The following is an 8,223-nucleotide window of genomic DNA, read 5'->3' on the forward strand; positions in this document are numbered from 1 at the left end:
GGCGTGGAATTGCGCCCGCGCGGGCCTGACGCGGGCCCCGCGGGACGGCGGCGGCGGGAGGCGGCAATGCCACCTGGCGGCTCCAGATTTTGCGCAGGGGAGGCCGGACATGTCCGGGCGCGGGCGGTTTTGTCCGGTGGCGCGAGGTAGAGGACGACTAGGGTTAGTACCGCGAAATTTCGGAGGGTTGCACATATTTATAGGCAGAGGGAGCTAGGAGAGTCCAAATGAGGGGCGGTTTTCGGCCACGTGATCGTGATCGAACGCTCTAGATGATGGAGCAGAGTTAGGTGGGTTTTGGGCCAAATTGGAGGGGTGTTGGGCTGCAACACACACGAGGCCTTTTCGGTCCCTCGGTTAACCGTTGGAGTATCAAACGAAGTCCAAATGATACGGAACTTGACAGGCGGTCTACCGGTAGTAAACCAAGGCTGCTTGGCAAGTCTCTGTCCAATCCGGAAATGTTTAAACCCCACACATGAAAGAAAGGTAGAAATGACCACCGGAGGAGAACGAAGCGCCGGATTGCAAAACGGACAACGGGAAAAATGCTCGGATGCATGAGACGAACATGTATGCAAATGAAATGCACATGATGACATGATATGCAATGCATGACACGCAAGCAATGACAAGGCAACAACAGCGAATAACTGCACGACACCTGGCACATCGGTCACGGGGCATTACAGGGGGCCAATCCATCCCGTACTCAAATCATTACTTCATATGTAGACAGGTGAACCGCGTGTTCTAACACTCGGTCTTCCTCACTCCTCTTAAAGAGGTCTTCACCTGCAAACCTAGTAAAACACTTTTGGGTGATGTTGACTATACAGTCGTGTTATAACTTACATCCGAGAAATAGCAGAACTTTTGTGTGCTAGAGTTGTATTCTCCTTATAATAGATTCCTTATTACATCCTTTAACTTCTCGTACAACTACGAGTTCAACATAGCTTATTACAAGTGCTGCCATCCACATAGATTGGTATGGTCAAGCATTTATCCTCCAACCTTATTCATTTGTTCTCCTTGAGAAGCTTTAGTCCAACTGAAAACGTGCAATGTAGTCCTTGAACTCTTTAATCCTATGCTCCTTCACGGCAGCCATGAACTTCATGTCCATCAGCTCAGCATATACTTCCCACAAATACTCTTGGGCATGACGGAGTCTGGCTTCAAGGATTTCCCCAATCTGACGTATGGCTTCCATGGCAGCTTCACGAACAGAGTCAAAGAAGGTGGTTCGAGGTACTCGGGAAATGAAAAGGTATTGCACAGTAGTCTTTGGACAAACTCCTTTTTCACGGAAGAGGTGTACTTCCACGTACCAAAGTTCCACTCCATTTTCAATGAAAGGATAACCCTTGTAGACAGCATCTCCTTCAAGGTGAATATGACCCATCATATCCTTCAAGATCTTTGGAAAATCATGGTCACTAGTCAAAGTCATGATCATTTTTGGGCCCTTGTGGAATGACTCGTAAAGGGTTGCCATCTGCAGGTGAAAGGAAAGGTAGAGTTCAAAAAAAAACAAGGTATGTATCTTCTTTGAAGAAATGTGGTTGTTTCCACGAGGAAACGTTTAGTGGTTGGTTCGTCTATGGTTTAAGGTTTTGGTCTAGGTGAGATAGAGCTTAGGAAGGAAAAGAGATGGACACACACACACGCCACAATCAACAACCAACTCATATCTCAATGTTCTTAGCGTTTATAACAGGCTCGTTTACTACGGTTTCGTCCTGAAGTCTTCAATCCTTCAGTTCTTGGAAGTCTTTAGTGTGTGATGTTTCACCCGTTTGAAGGTATCCTACTAATCATCTGTAACTTGCACCTCTCAAGGTTGAATTAAATAGTGCATACCTACGTAATTCGTATCCTAATAACGTAAGATTTTAAATCATACAACTCAAATGACAACAACATCAAATCAATGGCGAAGAACTCCAATAAAACTCCAAATTCACTCATAGATTTCAAACAAACAATTACTATGGTACCTTCATCCACATGAGTTGGCATGGTCAGGCACACTAATCGCACTCTTTCGTTTATTTTACAACTCTCATGGTGGGCTTGGATTCAAGTAGGACATTCCTTTGTGGTGGTAATCTTCACAACCACCTTGGTCTTGAGTGTCTTCATTCCTTCTTTAACTTCTTGGATGTAAACCAGTATTAGAGATGTTGGGGAACGTAGTAATTTCAAAAAAATTCCTACGCACACGCAAGATCATGGTGATGCATAGCAACGAGAGGGGAGAGTGTGATCTGCGTACCCTTGTAGACCGACAGCGGAAGCGTTAGCACAACGCGGTTGATGTAGTCGTACGTCTTCACGGCCCGACCGATCAAGCATCGAAACTACGGCACCTCCGAGTTCTAGCACACGTTCAGCTCGATGACGATCCCCAGACTCCGATCCAGCAAAGTGTCGGGGAAGAGTTCCGTCAGCATGATGGCATGGTGACGATCTTAATGTACTACTGTTGCAGGGCTTTGCCTAAGCACCGCTACAATATTATCGAGGATTATGGTGGAAGGGGGCACCGCACACGGCTAAGAATATGATCACGTGGATCAACTTGTGTGTCTAGGGGTGCCCCCTGCCCCTGTATATAAAGGATCAAGGGGGGATGCGGCCGGCCAGGAGGAGGGCGCGCCAGGAGGAGTCCTACTCCCACCGGGAGTAGGATTCCCCCCCTTTCCTAGTTGGAATAGGATTCGGGAAGGGGGAAAGAGGAGAGAGAGAAGGAAGGGGGGGGCGCCGCCCCCCTCTCCTTTTCCTATTCGGACAAGGGGGGAGGGGCGCGCGGCCCAGCCCTGGCCACCTCTCCTCTCTTCCACTAAAGCCCACTAAGGCCCATATACCTCCCGGGGGGTTCTGGTAACCTCCCGGTACTCCGGTAAAATCCCGATTTCACCCGGAACACTTTCGATATCCAAATATAGGCTTCCAATATATCAATCTTTATGTCTCGACCATTTCGAGACTCCTCGTCATGTCCGTGATCACATCCGGGACTCTGAACAAATTTCGGTACATCAAAAAGCATAAACTCATAATATAACTATCATCGAAACCTTAAGCGTGCGGACCCTACGGGTTCGAGAATAATGTAGACATGACCGAGACACGTCTCCGATCAATAACCAATAGCGGAACCTGGATGCTCATATTGGCTCCTACATATTCTACGAAGATCTTTATCGGTCAGACCGCATAACAACATACTTTGTTCCCTTTGTCATCGGTATGTTACTTGCCCGAGATTCGATCGTCGGTATCTCAATACCTAGTTCAATCTCGCTACCAGCAAGTCTCTTTACTCGTTTCGTAATACATCATCTCGCAACTAACTCATTAGTTGCAATGCTTGCAAGGCTTATGTGATGTGCATTATCGAGAGGGCCCAGAGATACCTCTCCGACAATCAGAGTGACAAATCCTAATCTCGAAATATGCCAACCCAACATTTACCTTTGGAGACACCTGTAGAGCTCCTTTATAATCACCGAGTTACGTTGTGACGTTTGGTAGCACACAAAGTGTTTCTCCGGTAAATGGGAGTTGCGTAATCTCATAGTCATAGGAACATGTATAAGTCATGAAGAAAGCAATAGCAACATACTAAACGATCGGGTGCTAAGCTAATGGAATGGGTCATGTCAATCACATCATTCTCCTAATGATGTGATCCCATTAATCAAATGACAACACATGTCTATGGCTAGGAAACATAACCATCTTTGATCAACGAGCTAGCCAAGTAGAGGCATACTAGTGACGTTTGGTTTGTCTATGTATTCACACAAGTATTATGTTTCCAGATAATACAATTCTAGCATGAATAATAATCATTTATCATGATATAAGGAAATGAAATAATAACATTATTATTGCCTCTAGGGCATATTTCCTTCAGTCTCCCACTTGCACTAGAGTCAATAATCTAGATTACACAGTAATGATTCTAACACCCATGGAGCTTTGGTGTTGATCATGTTTTGCTCGTGGAAGTGGCTTAGTCAACGGGTCTGCTATATTAAGATCCGTATGTATCTTGTAAACCTCTATGTCTCCCACCTGGACTAGATCCCGGATGGAATTGAAGCGTCTCTTGATGTGCTTGGTTCTCTTGTGAAATCTGGATTCCTTTGCCAAGGAAATTGCACCAGTATTGTCACAAAAGATTTTCATTGGACCCGATGCACTAGGTATGAAACCTAGACCGGATATGAACTCCTTCATCCAGACTCCTTCGTTTGCTGCTTCCGAAGCAGCTATGTACTCCGCTTCACATGTAGATCCCGCCACAATGCTTTGTTTAGAACTGCACCAACTGGCAGCTCCACCGTTTAATGTAAACACGTATCCGGTTTGCGATTTAGAATCGTCCGGATCAGTGTCAAAGCTTGCATCAACGTAACCTTTTACGATGAGCTCTTTGTCACCTCCATATATGAGAAACAAATCCTTAGTCCTTTTCAGGTATTTCAGGATGTTCTTGACCGCTGTCCAGCGATCCACTCCTGGATTACTTTGGTACCTCCCTGCTAGACTTATAGCAAGACACACATCAGGTCTGGTACACAGCATTGCATACATGATAGAGCCTATGGCTGAAGCATAGGGAACATCTTTCATTTTCTCTCTATCTTCTGCATTGGTCGGCGATTGAGTCTTACTCAATTTCACACCTTGTAACACAGGCAAGAATCCTTTCTTTGCTTGATCCATTTTGAACTTCTTCAAAACTTTGTCAAGGTATGTGCTTTGTGAAAGTCCAATTAAGCGTCTTGATCTATCTCTATAGATCTTAATGCCCAATATGTAAGCAGCTTCACCGAGGTCTTTCATTGAAAAACTCTTATTCAAGTATCCTTTTATGCTATCCAGAAATTCTATATCATTTCCGATTAGGAATATGTCATCTACATATAATATCAGAAATGCTACAGAGCTCCCACTCACTTTGTTGTAAATACAGGCTTCTCCAAAAGTCTGTAAAAAACCAAATGCTTTGATCACACTATCAAAGCGTTTATTCCAACTCCGAGAGGCTTGCACCAGTCCATAAATGGATCGCTGGAGCTTGCACACTTTGTTAACTCCCTTTGGATCGACAAAACCTTCCGGCTGCATCATATATAACTCTTCTTGCAGAAATCCATTCAGGAATGCAGTTTTGACATCCATTTGCCAAATTTCATAATCATAAAATGCGGCAATTGCTAACATGATTCGGACAGACTTAAGCATCGCTACGGGTGAGAAGGTCTCATCGTAGTCAATCCCTTGAACTTGCCAAAAACCTTTTGCGACAAGTCGAGCTTTGTAGACAGTAACATTACCGTCAGCGTCAGTCTTCTTCTTGAAGATCCATTTATTCTCAATTGCTTGCCGATCATTGGGCAAGTCAACCAAAGTCCATACTTTGTTCTCATACATGGATCCCATCTCAGATTTCATGGCTTCAAGCCATTTTGCGGAATCTGGGCTCACCATCGCTTCTTCATAGTTCGTAGGTTCATCATGATCTAGTAGCATGACTTCCAGAACAGGATTACCGTACCACTCTGCCGCGGATCTTACTCTGGTTGATCTACGAGGTTCAGTAGTATCTTGTTCTGAAGTTTTATGATCATTATCATTAGCTTCCTCACTAATTGGTGTAGGTGTCATAGAAACAGGTTTCTGTGATGTACTACTTTCCAATAAGGGAGCAGGTACAGTTACCTCGTCAAGTTCTACTTTCCTCCCACTCACTTCTTTCGAGAGAAACTCCTTCTCCAGAAAGTTTCCGAAATTAGCAACAAAAGTCTTGCCTTCGGATCTGTGATAGAAGGTGTATCCAATGGTTTCCTTTGGATATCCTATGAAGACACATTTCTCCGATTTGGGTTCGAGCTTATCAGGTTGAAGCCTTTTCACATAAGCATCGCAGCCCCAAACTTTCAGAAACGACAACTTTGGTTTCTTGCCAAACCACAGTTCATAAGGCGTCGTCTCAACGGATTTTGATGGTGCCTTATTTAACGTGAATGCGGCCGTCTCTAGAGCATATCCCCAAAACGATAGCGGTAAATCAGTAAGAGACATCATAGATCGCACCATATCTAGTAAAGTACGATTACGACGTTCGAACACACCATTACGCTGTGGTGTTCCGGGTGGCGTGAGTTGCAAAACTATTCCACATTGTTTCAAATGTACACCAAACTCGTAACTCAAATATTCTCCTCCACGATCAGATCGTAGGAATTTTATTTTCTTGTTACGATGATTTTCAACTTCACTCTGAAATTCTTTGAACTTTAAAAAGGTTTCAGACTTATGTTTCATTAAGTAGATATACCCATATCTGCTTAAGTCATCTGTGAAGGTGAGAAAATAACGATATCCGCCACGAGCCTCAACATTCATCGGACCACATACATCTGTATGTATGATTTCCAATAAATCTGTTGCTCTCTCCATAGTACTGGAGAACGGTGTTTTTGTCATCTTACCCATAAGGCACGGTTCGCAAGTACCAAGTGATTCATAATCAAGTGGTTCCAAAAGCCCATCAGTATGGAGTTTCTTCATGCGCTTTATACCGATATGGCCTAAACGGTAGTGCCACAAATAAGTTGCACTATCATTATCAACTCTGCATCTTTTGGCTTCAACACTATGAATATGTGTGTCACTACTATCGAGATTTAATAAGAATAGACCACTCTTTAAGGGTGCATGACTATAAAAGATATTACTCATATAAATGGAACAACCATTATTCTCTGATTTAAATGAATAACCGTCTCGCATCAAACAAGATCCAGATATAATGTTCATGCTTAACGCTGGCACCAAATAACAATTATTTAGGTCTAATACTAATCCCGAAGGTAGATGTAGAGGTAGCGTGCCGACTGCGATCACATCGACTTTGGAACCATTTCCCACGCGCATCGTCACCTCGTCCTTAGCCAATCTTCGCTTTAATCCGTAGTCCTTGTTTCGAGTTGCAAATATTAGCAACAGAACCAGTATCAAATACCCAGGTGCTACTGCGAGCATTAGTAAGGTACACATCAATAACATGTATATCACATATACCTTTGTTCACCTTGCCATCCTTCTTATCCGCCAAATACTTGGGGCACTTCCGCTTCCAGTGACCAGTCTGCTTGCAGTAGAAGCACTCAGTTTCAGGCTTAGATCCAGGTTTGGGTTTCTTCTCTTGAGTAGCAACTTGCTTGCTGTTCTTTTTGAAGTTCCCCTTCTTCTTCCCTTTGCCCTTTTTCTTGAAACTAGTGGTCTTGTTGACCATCAACACTTGATGCCCCTTCTTGATTTCTACCTCCGCAGCTTTTAGCATTGCGAAGAGCTCGGGAATAGTCTTATTCATCCCTTGCATATTATAGTTCATCACGAAGCTCTTGTAGCTTGGTGGCAGTGATTGGAGAATTTTGTCAATGACGCAATCATCTGGAAGATTAACTCCCAATTGAATCAAGTGATTATTATACCCAGACATTTTGAGTATATGTTCACTGACAGAACTATTCTCCTCCATCTTGCAGCTATAGAACTTATTGGAGACTTCATATCTCTCAATCCGGGCATTTGCTTGAAATATAACTTCAACTCCTGGAACATCTCATATGCTCCATGACGTTCAAAACGTCGTTGAAGTCCCGATTCTAAGTCGTAAAGCATGGCACACTGAACTATCGAGTAGTCATCAGCTTTGCTCTGCCAGACGTTCATAACATCTGGTGTTGCTCCAGCAGCAGGCCTGGCACCCAGCGGTGCTTCCAGGACGTAATTCTTCTGTGCAGCAATGAGGATAATCCTCAAGTTACGGACCCAGTCCGTGTAATTGCTACCATCATCTTTCAACTTTGCTTTCTCAAGGAACGCATTAAAATTCAACAGAACAACAACACGGGCCATCTATCTACAATCAAACATAAACAAGCAAGATACTATCAGGTACTAAGTTCATGATAAATTTAGGTTCAATTAATCATATTACTTAAGAACTCCCACTTAGATAGACATCCCTCTAATCCTCTAAGTGATTACGTGATCCAAATCAACTAAACCATGTCCGATCATCACGTGAGATGGAGTAGTTTCATTGGTGAACATCACTATGTTGATCATATCTACTATATGATTCACGCTCGACCTTTCGGTCTCCGTGTTCCGAGGCCATATCTGTATATG

This window comes from Triticum aestivum, chromosome 2A (genome assembly GCF_018294505.1).
Source record: "Triticum aestivum cultivar Chinese Spring chromosome 2A, IWGSC CS RefSeq v2.1, whole genome shotgun sequence".
NCBI classification, from domain to species: domain Eukaryota; kingdom Viridiplantae; phylum Streptophyta; class Magnoliopsida; order Poales; family Poaceae; genus Triticum; species Triticum aestivum.